The following is a 12912-nucleotide window of genomic DNA, read 5'->3' as shown; positions in this document are numbered from 1 at the left end:
TCATATTCTAGTTACCTGTAGAGGTACACACTGGAATACTATTCAGAGTTGTATAATATTGGATCTTAATAAGGACTCATAATTTTTCACTTTGAAATTTCTCGTTACTATTCCCAGGGTTGAAATGATATATTCCTTTGGAAATATGAATAGAAAGTTTGGATATATTTTTTTCTGGAATTTCTTTCTATCTTTTTCTTTTAATTCTCAGTATGTGTTGTGTTGCAGGATTTACATAGTTGCCCATCATTTCCAGGTGTGGAAGGAGGGTTGTCGCCATCTCATGAATAAGCACATTTACTTGTGATGCCCTAATATTAATCTTGTCTTACTCTGAGAGTATTAGCCTTTGCCAGCTCAGATGATTTATGATTATAGATCACTGCAAAAGTGATTATATCAGGATGTTAAATGATTGGAGAACTCAATTTATTACTCTAACCTGCCCCTGCAACTCTACAAACAAGGTTTACCACACTTCTCTAAGTCTACTTATTTTCTTGCCCCTACAGTTTCTTTATGTGATCCTGTGAAGGACAGCCATGTCAGGTCAAATAGCACATTCTGTCCTGCATTTATTGTGATATTAATGTAGCACAGGGCTTCAGATAAACTTTCTAGCCCAGTCAAGGAAGCCACGGAGCAAATACACTGTGTTCTCAACTTTCTGAAGTTTGCATTGATATGTTCTCTACCATAACATTGTAAACCTCAGCTGGCTGCTATTGCCAGATGCTGTTGCTAAGGCAGCTTGCCAATTTCTTTCCACTAGGCCTGTTTGTTTTCCCAAAGTTGTCTTGGTAAGCTATAGAAATATTTAAAGACGAAAAAGTATGCAGGAGGGAACTGTGAGAAAGACAGTAGTGCAATAGGTTACACAGAAGGAACTGATCATAACGACTAAAAAGAAATGAGAAGGAATTTAAAAAAAAATCACCAAAGCTAGAATTATGGAACAGTACCAAACACATTCTCTATATGTCTCACTGATTGAAATTAAAGGAAGTCATCAGGAGAAATTGCATAATGTGCATTCTTGGGAGAGTAGTTGAGGTTTGCAGGAAATTATGGGAATATCTTTTGGCAAATTCCTAAGATACACTCTAATTTGGAAGGAGAAAGATGCCAATGACATGACATGAAACAAAGTGTGTGGTTATTCATTTCATTAAATCAATTGTTATCAGTCAGATGAGATTTTCTCAGAGCCTCAAGTCAGCTTAAACACATAACTGTTCAAAAAATTACTGCTTTAGTGGAGGAAGAAGGACAGTAAGAAACTGGGGAAGGAAATCAGAGTGGGATTAGAGGAAACGAAAAGGCAAAATTGGCGAGCTCTGGTGGCCTAGTGGCAGGAAACTGCACTGCAATCCCAGAGGTGCGCGGTTCAAATCCACCAGATGCTCTGCTGAAGAAGGAGGAACAATCGCCTCCTGTACCAGTCATATCCATTTTGACGGTACACACATAAAAAAAAAAAGGCAAAATTGAAAATGAACACCCTCAACCTCTCTGAAGCATAAGACTTTCTCTGCTTAATGAAAACCACTTCAGAATGTGGACTAGGAAGGCAGTGAATGTAGGCTTTACCTAGGTTTGCCATTTAGTCTTCAATACAGCAAAGACAGAGACAGAGTTGACGCAATACCACCTAATAACAATACAGTCCCAATAGTAAGCAGCAGACCCAAGAAATATGTCTAAATACGATTTTCAAGTCTGTACTCATTATTAGGGTAGTCATTTGTAATGTTGTTGTTGTTGTTGTTATGTGCCGTCGAGTCGCCTGCGACTCATAGCGACCCTATGTACAACAGCCCTAAACTCCGCTCTGTCCTGTGCCAATCGCACTGTCTCTGACACTCCCATCCCAATTATCCCAGTCACTGAATCAATCTACCTCATAGAGGGCCTTCCTCTCCTGCACCGTCCCTCCACCCTCCCAAGCATGATGTCCCTCTCCAAGGACCGGTCTCTCCTCACTACATGTCTGAAGTAAGTTAGACGGAGCCTCAGAATCCTTGCCTCCAAGGAGCCACCCGGTTTAACCCTCTCCAGGACAAATCTATTTGTTTTCCTAGGAGTCCATGGTATTCTCAGTACTCTTCTCCAGCACCACAGCTCAAAGGCATCAGTTCTCCTTCTATCCTCCTTGGTCATTGTCCAAATCTCTGATGCATAACAGGTGATTGCGAAGACCATGGCCTGTATCAGACGCACCTTAGTCTCCAGAGAGACACCACTGCTCTTCAGCACTTTGGAGAGGTCCCTAACAGCAGACTTTCCCATGGCAATGCGCCTTTTAATTTCCTGGCTGCTGGTGCCAAGACTGTTGACTATAGAGCCAAGCAAACTAAAGCTGTGTACAATCTCAATCTCTTCACCATCCATCCTGATGCTGCCGATTGGTCCAGTGGTGAGAATCTTTGTCTTCTTGACATTGAGCCTCAATCCATATTGTAGACTGCAGTCCTTGACACTCTGCAGCAGGTGCTTCAGGTCCTCCTCAGTTTCAGCAAGCAGGGTTCTGTCATCCGCATAACGCAGATTGTTGATAAATCGTCCACCAATCCTGACCCCACATTTCTCCCCATAGAGCCCAGCCTCCCGGATAATCTGTTCTGCATATAGGTTGAAAAGGTATGGAGATAGGATGCATCCCTGGCGTACGCCCTTCCCAATTTTGAACCATGCAGTGTTCCCTTGCTCTGTTCTGATGACTGCCTCCTGGTCCAAGTATAAGTTTCGCATTAGAACGATCAAGTGTTCTGGGATTCCCATTCTTCTCAGAGTCAGCCACAGTTTGTTATGATCTACACAGTCAAATGCCTTTGCATAGTCAATGAAGCACAGATAGACATTCCTCTGGTATTCCCTGCTTTCAGCCAAGATCCATCTAACATCAGCTACAATATCTCTAGTACCACGACCCCTTCTGAAACTAGCCTGGACTTCTGGTAGTTCTCTGTTAATGTGCTGTTCCAGTCGTTTTTGGATAATTTTCAGTAAAATCTTGCTTGCATGTGAAATCAGTGAAATTGTTCTGTAGTTTCCACATTCGGTTGGGTCGCCTTTCTTTGGGATAGGAACAAATATCGATCTCTTCCAGTCAGTTGGCCAAGTGGTCGTTGTCCAGATTTCTTGGCACAACTTGGTGAGCACGTCCAGGGCAGCATCTGTTAACTGAAATATATCAATTGGTATACCATCTATTCCTGGAGCCTTATTTTTGGCCATGTCCTTCAAAGCAGCCTGAACTACTTCTTTCATCACCATAGGCTCTTGCTCATATGTTGTTTCATGAAATTCTTCTGTGTCTTCCAATTCCTTTCGATACAGTGACTCAGTATATTCCTTCCATCTTTTTTTAATACTTCCAGGATCATTTAACGTTCTGCCGAAAGCATCCTTGATTATAGCAACTCGAGGTTTGAATTTGTTCTTCAGTTCCTTGAGCTTAAGATATGCTGAGCGAGTTCGGCCCTTTTGATTTTCCGACTCCAATAGATTTTTTTTATTTTGATGAACATATGAACAGCTCAGGTTATACCATTTCAACAATATATACATGTATAATTCAGTGATACAGGTTGCATTCTTCAAATTGGGTAAAAATCACTTGATTGGTACTTACAAAATTAATGTTGTTAGATGCTTTTGAGTCTAAGATGACTATATAGCAACTCTATGAGAAACAGATCAGAATATCTGGACCATTTTCCAAATATTCCCCATGCTCAAGCCATTTGTTGTAAGTCACTGTGTCAATCCATTTCATTGAGGATATTCCTTTCTTGTTGACCTCAATTTTCCCCAGCATGACATCTTTTGCAAAGACTAACTCCTCTTGACAGTATGCCAAATGTATGTGAGATGAAGTTTTCTCTTTCTTGCCTCTAAGGAACATCAGATTGTCCTTCCTCTGAATTAGCTTAAATACTCTTTGCCAATATCATAATTCAAAGGCATCAATTCCTCTTCCAGCTTCCGTATTCATTGTCCAAATCTCAGATGCATAAATGCAATTGAAAATATCACATTTTGAATAAGACATACCTTAAGGATTATTTTTTTCTGACCTTATCTCTCCCAAACACCCTATCTTTCTCCAGGTACTGAGCCCTCTTATATCATGCCCAAAATATAAGAGACAAGGTCCCATCATCCTCATTTACAAGGAACATTCTGCCAGCACTTCTTTCAAAACAGACCATTTTTTTTGGAAGTAGATGATGCAGTCAAAATTCTTCATGATCACATTTTATCAGGTGTTTCTGACATAGTCTGTAGATAGTTACTCTGAGAACCCAAGAGGCCTGTTCCTTTGAAGGTTTCAATCCTCCATCAACAGGAGGATTAAGCAGTCTCTTCTCATTCAGTTACAGCCTTGGAGATCTGCTGGAGTGTCTGCTATGCATCAGAACGAACTTGATAGCAATAAGAGGATTATCATGATGGTATTTATGGATATATTGCATTTCAATATCAAGGAAACAAAGACTTTCAATACTGGTGAAACAGACAGTATCAGGATAGTTAGAAGTTGTTAATAATTTTATCTTGCTTGATTCCACCACAATCAACACCTTTGGCACCAGCAAGTCAAAAGATGAGCTGCATTGGGAAAATTTTCTATCAAAGATCTCTCCAGAGTGCTAAAGAGCAATGATGTCAGACTAGAGATTAAGGTGTGCCTGATCCAAGCCACAGTCTTCTCGGTTGCTTACTATGAATCTGAGAGCTGGACAATGAATAAGAATGACAGAAGAATCAATGCCTTTCCATTGTGGTGCTGGAGAAGAGTATTAAATATACCATGGACTGCAAAGAGAACAAATAGGTCTGCCCTAAGGAGGGTAAAACCATTTTGCTCCTTGGAGGCAAGGATATTTTTTTTTTTAAATTGGTTTGCTTACAAAGTTCATTTACACTGTGTTTCACACTATTCTTCATTCACATTGTGTTTCATAATCATTCTTACATATTATGTTTTATAAAATTAATCACCATTGGACCTTTCGCATCACGACATCGTCTTTTTGCCTAGATCCTTCCCATTCCCTTATCCTCCAATCTCCATCCATCAAACTATGCAACTCTGTGATTTCTCCCCTATCCATCCTCAGTCCTCACTATCTTGAGTTCCCATACATGTTTTACTAGTTTCCTTTACTTTTACAAAAATAGTTTTATGCAATATTTGTACTCATGAGACTGTGTTAGTTCACTCAGCATAATGCTCTCCAGCCTCTCCAATGTTATTTTTGGAACTCATTGTTCCTGAGTGCTGCATAGTATTTCATTGTGTGAATGTACCACACAATCCATTCAGTTGTGGACATTTGGGCTGTTCCCATGTTCTTGTAATGGTGAATAATGCAGCTATGAACATTGGTGTGCAAATCTCCATTTGTGCTTCAGTTCTAATTTCTTTGGAGTATATTCCTAATAGTGGAATAACTGGGTCATACAGAGTTTTAATGTTCAACTTTTTGAGGCAAAGTCAAACTGTCTTTCAGAGTGATTGCACCATTTTACAATCACACCTACAGTATATGAGATTTACTATCTCCCCACATCTTTTCCACATTCATTACATGCTGCCCTACTACATTTTGCCACTGATACTAGGATAAGATGATATCTCATTTTTGGTTTTGATTAGAAGGTCTAGTCTATGGTCTAAAGAGACTACCATAAACAGCCAGAAATGCACAATCTGGAGAGGATAAAATTGATGAATGGGACTTTCTATATCGTAAATCTCTGTGCTCATCAAAAACTTTTCCCAACAGAGTGAAAAGAAAACCTGCCAACTAGGAACAAACATTTGGCATTAACATCTCAGACAAGGGTCCAGTAACACAAGTTTACAGAATATTCTTAAAATTCCAGAAGAAAACGACTGATATCCCCATTAAAAAATGGGCAAAGACATGGAAAGGCTTTTCACAGAGGAATAGATTCAGGTGGCCATCATGTTGATACATGAAGAAATGGCAAAAATCACTGGCAATAAGAGAGACACAAATCAAAACCACAAAGAGCCAAGGCTTTTGAAGGCCCTTTGACCATGTCAACAGGAGGGAACAGTCCTTAGAGAAGGACACCACACTTAAAGTGGGAGAGGGTCATTGCAGGAGAGGAGGACACTGGAGGAGATGGAGTGACACAGTGACTGGGATCACTTTGTCAGATTAGGTGTGTAAGAGCTGGCGAAGTTGGCTCAGGAGAGGTCAAGGCTCAAAGCCATTGTTCGTAGGGTCACTATGAGTCACAAGTGACTTGACAGCATATAACAACAAACAACATATATTCTTTGTGTGTGTGTGTGTGTATAATGAATGTATATATAATGAATACATATATAATAAAATCTGCTCTATCCTGTGCCAACTTTACTATCTCTGACACACCTATCCTCATTAACCCAGTCACTCTATCAATCCATCTCATAGATGGTCTTCCTCTCTTTCTCCGTCCCTCTACTTCCAACCATGATGTCCCTCTTCAAGGACAGGTCCCTCCTTGCAATATGCCCAAAGTAAGTCAGACGAAGCCTCAGAATCCTTACCTCTAAGGAGCAGGCTGGCTTCACCATCTCTAGGAAAAGCCTGTTTGTTTTCCTGGCAGCCCATGGTATATTCAATACTATTCTTCAGCACCATAGTTCAGAGGCATCAATTCTCTTTGTATCATCCCTAGTCATTGTTGAGCTCTCTGACACAAAGCAAGCAATTGCAAAGACCATGGCTTGGATCAGAAGCACCTTAGTCTCCAGACTGACTTCATTGTTATTCAGTATTCTGCAGAGGTCCCTGATAGATGACTTTCCTAATGCAATTTGTCTCTTGATCTCCTAGCTGCTGGTACCAAGAGTGTTGACGGTATATAATGAATATGTATGTGTGTGTGTGTGTGTGTGTGTGTGTGTGTGTATAAGTGTATATGTGTATGTATATGTGTATATATATATATATATATATATATATGTTGTAAACAATGGCATGTAACAGTGTGTATACACACACAATGTGTATATACACACATAATGTACAATGTTTGTGTATGTGTGTATAAACACACACACACAATTCCCAGATTATAACAGAAATCTACTCCCATATTTTTTCCTTTTCCCATTCATATTCCCTTTATACCCTTCCTATCTGCTGAGCTTTATTACTGGGAAACTCTACCTTTTTAATAGTGTAATATTGATTTTTCTAAAGATTATGTTCTTCCTTGGTGTTGTCGATTACCTTATAGATCTTTAAATAATTCTGAAAAAACTGGATTATCTCTTTCTAGAAAAGAGAAATGATTGATACACTTCATACCTTACACACACACACACACACACACACACACACACACACACACCTCAAAACAAGGTAAAGATCTAACTGTAAACATCAAGACTATAAAGATGAAGAGAAAAAAATAGGGTAAATTTAGCATTCCTGATTTATGACATAAGACAACTATAACAATAAAAAAACCCCAGTGGAAGACAATCTGATTATAGAAGCATTATAAAAATTTAATTCTTTTGAGTATCAAATGACAATAAAATTTAAAAAGTACAATTTTTAATTGAGAAAAATATTTGATGATGGCATATCTGAAAGAGATTAATATCTAAAGTTTATAGAAAATCCCAACACTTCAATGTAAAAATGACAACAGTAATAGAGGAGGAAATCTGAACATTTTCCAAAGTATTTAAATCATTATAGAAGCACTTCTGTTCTTTAGCCATTGTTGTGGTTAGGTGCTATCAAGTCAACTGTGGCTCATTTTAACCCCATGAACGTTGGATGAGGACCTTGCTTTATTTTGTGCCATCTTCACCATCTCTGTTATACTCAAGCCCATTGTTATAATCACTGTCCATCCTTCTTGTTGAGGATCTTCCTGTCTTTTGCTGGCCCTTCATATTTCCAAGCATGGTATATTTTACTGTAGACTAATTCCTCCTAACAACATGTCCAAAATATGTAAGAAGTTTCACTATCTTTGCTGCTAAGAAGCATCCTGGTTTACTTTATAACAAATTGTTAACAGTCCATTGGATGTTTAGTACTTTTTCCTACACCACAACTCAAAGGCATCAATTCTTATTATGTCATCCCTAATTATTGTTCAACATTCAGGTGCTTAGCAAGTACTTGAAAAAACATGGCTTGACTCAGGGCTGCATTAGTCTTTAGATGGACATCACTGGTCCTTAGCATCTTAGAAAGATCCTTGACAACAGATTTTCTCAATGCAACACATCTTTTGATTTCCTGACTACTGGTACTAAGGATGTTGACTATGGATCCAAGGAAGACAGAATTGTTTTAATGTCAATCTTCCCCCACCCCCCATCTCTCATGAGGGTTGTCTACTGGCCCAGTGGTGAGAATTTGTCGCCTTGATGTTGACATGTAATCTATACTGAAGCCTGTAGCATTTGATCTTCTGTGGCAAGTTCTCTTCACTTTCCGGAAGGAAGGTTGTGTCTTCTGCATAATACAGGTTATTGGTGAGTCTTATTCCAATCCTGATGCCACATTCTTCTTCATACAGTCCTGTTTCTAGAATGATTTGCTCAGCATACATATTGAAAATGTATGGAGAAAGAGTACCGCCCTAACACAGGTCTTTCCTGATGTTAAGTCATGCAGTGCTCCCTTGTTATGTTTGCACAGCTGTTTCTTTGTCTAGGTGAGGCGTCATGTGAGCACAATTAAGCATTCTGAGATTCCCGTTTGTCTCAATGTTAGCCGTAATTTGTTATGATCCACACAGTGATACAAGGAATCATAACAGGGTTCTTTAATGAAATCGGTAATGTAAAACTTAAAGAAAAATTTACACAGAGAAAGAAACAATCTTTCATGGTTATCACGGCTGAGAGAAGGAAAAAAATGAGAAAATTATTCAGTGAGAAAAGAGTTTTAAATGTAATAAAAGGGTAGGTAATCATTGCACTGCTATTGAAGAAAAGGAAGATAGAGAGTGATGCACAAGAGTTAGAGATTTCAACTTAAAATTCTTTAGCACAATTATTTAAAATGTAAGGGATTAAAAAAAAATTCCAAAACTGAACGATGACAAATACCTACGTAAAAATAATTTGTAAGTGGCACACATAATTCCAACCAAAGAAGCAAATGCGTATTTTTAAAAAATTATTGAATTTCAAAGACAAAGAATTATGTAAGCATCTAAGGAAAATATGTAGATATAATATGAAAATAAAGATTTAAATGTGGCCATCATAATAGTAAAAACCAAAACAACATAATAATGTGTATCAAAATTTGGGAGGAAAATTTTCATACAAGAATACCTAACCAGTGTCAGACATATATGTGAAGTTAATACAAAAAATATTTTACAGTTCCCTAGAAACTTGTAAACAATGATTAAAATAATGAAAAACACAATACACCTGAATATACACTTTTGCTTGTTTTAAAATATTTTTAATAAACTTGTTTAAATAAGTAGATGTATAAAACATGGAATAATTTGCAGATATAAGAGCCAACCTTTCATATATGTAATGTAAATGAAATTAGATCTTAAAATAGAATGACTGTCGTATTTATGAATGAAAGAGAAATTTCCATAACATATGTAATTTATTAGAGAGTGGTCTAAAGAAAATAATTGAGAAGTGGTGGTGGTAGGCAAATTTTTATGTTCCACTCATATATTCACTTGACACCAGTAGCCAGGAAATAAAAAAATGTATTACAATGGGAAAGTCTGCTGTTAGGGACCTCTCCAAAGTACTGAAGAGCAATGGTGTCACTCTGGAGACTAAGGTGCGTCTGATACAAGTCATGGTCTTTGCAATCACTTGTTACGCATCAGAGGGTTGGACAATAACTAGGAAGGATAGAAGGAGAATTGATGCCTTTGAGCTGTGGTGCTGGAGAAGAGTATTGAATGTACCCTGGACTGCCAAGAAAACAAACAGATTCATCCTGGAGAGGGTTAAACCAGGCTGCTCCTTGGAGGCAAGGATTCCGGGGCTTCGTCTGAATACTTTGGACATGTTGTAAGGAGAGACAGGTCCTTGGAGAGGGATATCATGCTTGGGAGAGTGGAGGGACAGCGCAGGAAGGGAAGACCCTCTATGAGGTGGATTGATTCAGTGACTGGGGTAATTGAGATGTGTGTGTCAGAGGCAGTGCGATTGGCACAGGATAGAACATGGTTTAGGGCTGTTGTACATAGGGTCGCTATGAGTCGCAAGCGATTTGATGGCACATAACAACAGCAACAACACCACAACAAGAGTATATCCACATTCCACTTAACAGAGCATGTCAAGAACCTTACTTGGAAAAAGGACCTTTCTAGATATGATTAAGTGTATGTATTTTAATATAGGAGTTTTTTGTGGCCTCAAACTTACCACATGTTCAACAGGTAGGTGATCTTTAAAGGCTGTAATCAGAGAGGAAGAATGTGAGGTCGAAGGTTGTGTGCCAACTTGGCTGCCAGTGATTATCTGGCTTGGCAGTTATTCTGAAATCATTCCTTGATGTTTAATGTAATAATTTTCTTCCTGAGCAGCCAGTTGGTTGAAGGAGAGTTTATTGGAGATGTGGCTTGTATGAAATATAAGAGGAAGTCTGGCAGTGGTCATTGCTCTTTGCTTGATCTAGATCCTGAATCTAGCTTTATCATTGAAACATCCTAGCCTGCTGACCTTGGGTATTTTGGCCTCTGCATCTGTGTGACTCAGGAGAAGCACTCCTCCTGAGATCTGACTCAAGGGCTCAAGACATGCTGGCCTTCTTGGGCAAGTGAGTCATTTCCTTTAGATGAGTGCTACATTGCTGGCTTTGAAAACAGAGATAAGAGACTATGAGTCAAAGAAGGGGGCTTAAGGGGGTGTGTGTGGGAGTGATCTGTAAAAGCTGACAAAGGGAAGGAAACTGATTCTATCTTAATTCACATATTTTTCATTTCTTTCTTTGTGCATAGACTGATGATAAGGTCCTAGACTATAATTATAAATGATGGTGCTCTATACATTTAGAATTCCAGTTGTAGCTTGGCATTGATGTCACCTATAAATGCTTCTCAGAGTTCATACTAAGTTATCACTTGCATTCTTCACACTAGTGTATTATTTTTTTCTGGAGTAAATATGCTGGCTTGGCTTGCCTAGTACCCATTCCACATTCCTAAACATATTTGAAAACAGTTTTCTCAGTTTTCAGGTGCATCACTGTCTTTGGCCTGACCTACTTTAGAACTTCAGGGATGAGCAAACAATCCAGTCTTGGCCATCATTATATTACACAGCCCTGGCAGTGATTAGTCAAGGAGACCAGGCCAGAGAGAATCCATGACTAAGGCTGGCTAATGAAAGTCAACCTTCATTATTTTGCAGAAACTTTTGGTATAAAAGATAACTGTGCTTTCTGGTGTAGTTGTTAGGCTAGTGCGACCCAAATCTAGATATGATTCTAAAGGCTGTCAAAGAGAAGCAGCATGAAAGCGTGACACATCCAAACAGGAAAGCTTATGGAAGGAATGGAAGAGGGGAACTCTTTTGGGAACTCTGGTATATGTTGAGTCAGATACGATTTCAGCCGCATCAATTCTGTACTTGTCAGTTAAGTTAACAGTGTGTTTCTTCCATCCACCCTATCTCTCCCACATAATCTCTTTGAACAGGCTTTCTTTCATTTATTATTAAGAGCCACAACTAAAATACTGCTGACATATAAAAACAAACCAGCTGTATAGGCAGGATTCAGTTTATAAATTAGAGTCAGAAATAGATGAACTGGAAGAAAAAATTATTAAAGTGATTAGACCATTTTGTGATTATGAGTCCTAAAGTAGACAGCTATGAAAAGTTGTTGCCTTTGAGAAAAGGCCTCAGCAGTCAGAAGAAACCTGGCTTAGGAAGCGAAGTGAGACATAGACAGGGCTAAGAGCTTTCTCTATAATCTCTGACTCTTCTTTTCACTGTCAGCAATGATAGCATGCTGGAAATAGGCTCATCATCACAGAGTTAACTGAAGAGATAGGAAATCCAGTAGGAGATGAAAGATTTATGGGCAGAATGCTTCCCATACAGTGTGAACCAGCAGATAAAATACCGTGCACACAAGTTGCACTGGAATCTCATGCTGGACACCAACCTTAAGAGTGCAATGGTTGCTACCTTCTCTCACTACTTGTAACAGTTTTAGAGATCGGGGGGAAAAAAATCAGTGGACAAACCCTGACAAAATGTTCTGCCATCAAAGCTACAAAAGTACTTTGATGCAAATCTGTCTTAAAAATTGTAGTGTCCAACTAATCAAGAGACACACAGCGGAGGATTATAGGTGAAATCCTTTATTAGCTACCCAACAGAAGGGTCCCAGCAATGAGGGAGAACCCTCTTCCCCCCGTGGTTTCTGCTAAGAGGTTTCAATACTCTTTTTCACTCCAGTTGTAGGACTACCAGCTACAGCAGTCTACTGTCAGAAACACATTAAGGGCATAGAGATACAGGGATATAATTTTGCTGTTGAGACATTTCAAGGGCACAGGGATACATGGACAGCAATTTTGCGGGTGAAACTTTTCAAGGGTACATGGAGTGCAAAACATAATAGACAATAGCAGTTACTGTTTTGAGAAACCATTCAAGACTCAACTCTGAGACTTAGGGCAAAAATTTTCCACACAAGGTTTTAGCTACATAAAATGGAGTCTGTTTGACTTCTCAAAAAACTTCTTTCATGTTAACTATTCTTTATACTCTAACTTCATTTTTGTATTCCATTTCTTATATTCTTAAAGATTTTACCAGACTAATAAGTTGCTCTTCAGAGGGATTCTTTTCGCACTCTGACATTCCATACTGTTGAATACAATGGAGTAGATCTGATATACTAAATA

The sequence above is a fragment of the Elephantulus edwardii genome, unplaced genomic scaffold, assembly GCF_000299155.1.
Source record: "Elephantulus edwardii isolate Elephantulus edwardi_28Jun2011 unplaced genomic scaffold, EleEdw1.0 scaffold00052, whole genome shotgun sequence".
Classification (NCBI taxonomy): domain Eukaryota; kingdom Metazoa; phylum Chordata; class Mammalia; order Macroscelidea; family Macroscelididae; genus Elephantulus; species Elephantulus edwardii.
This window is presented reverse-complemented; position numbering follows the sequence as displayed.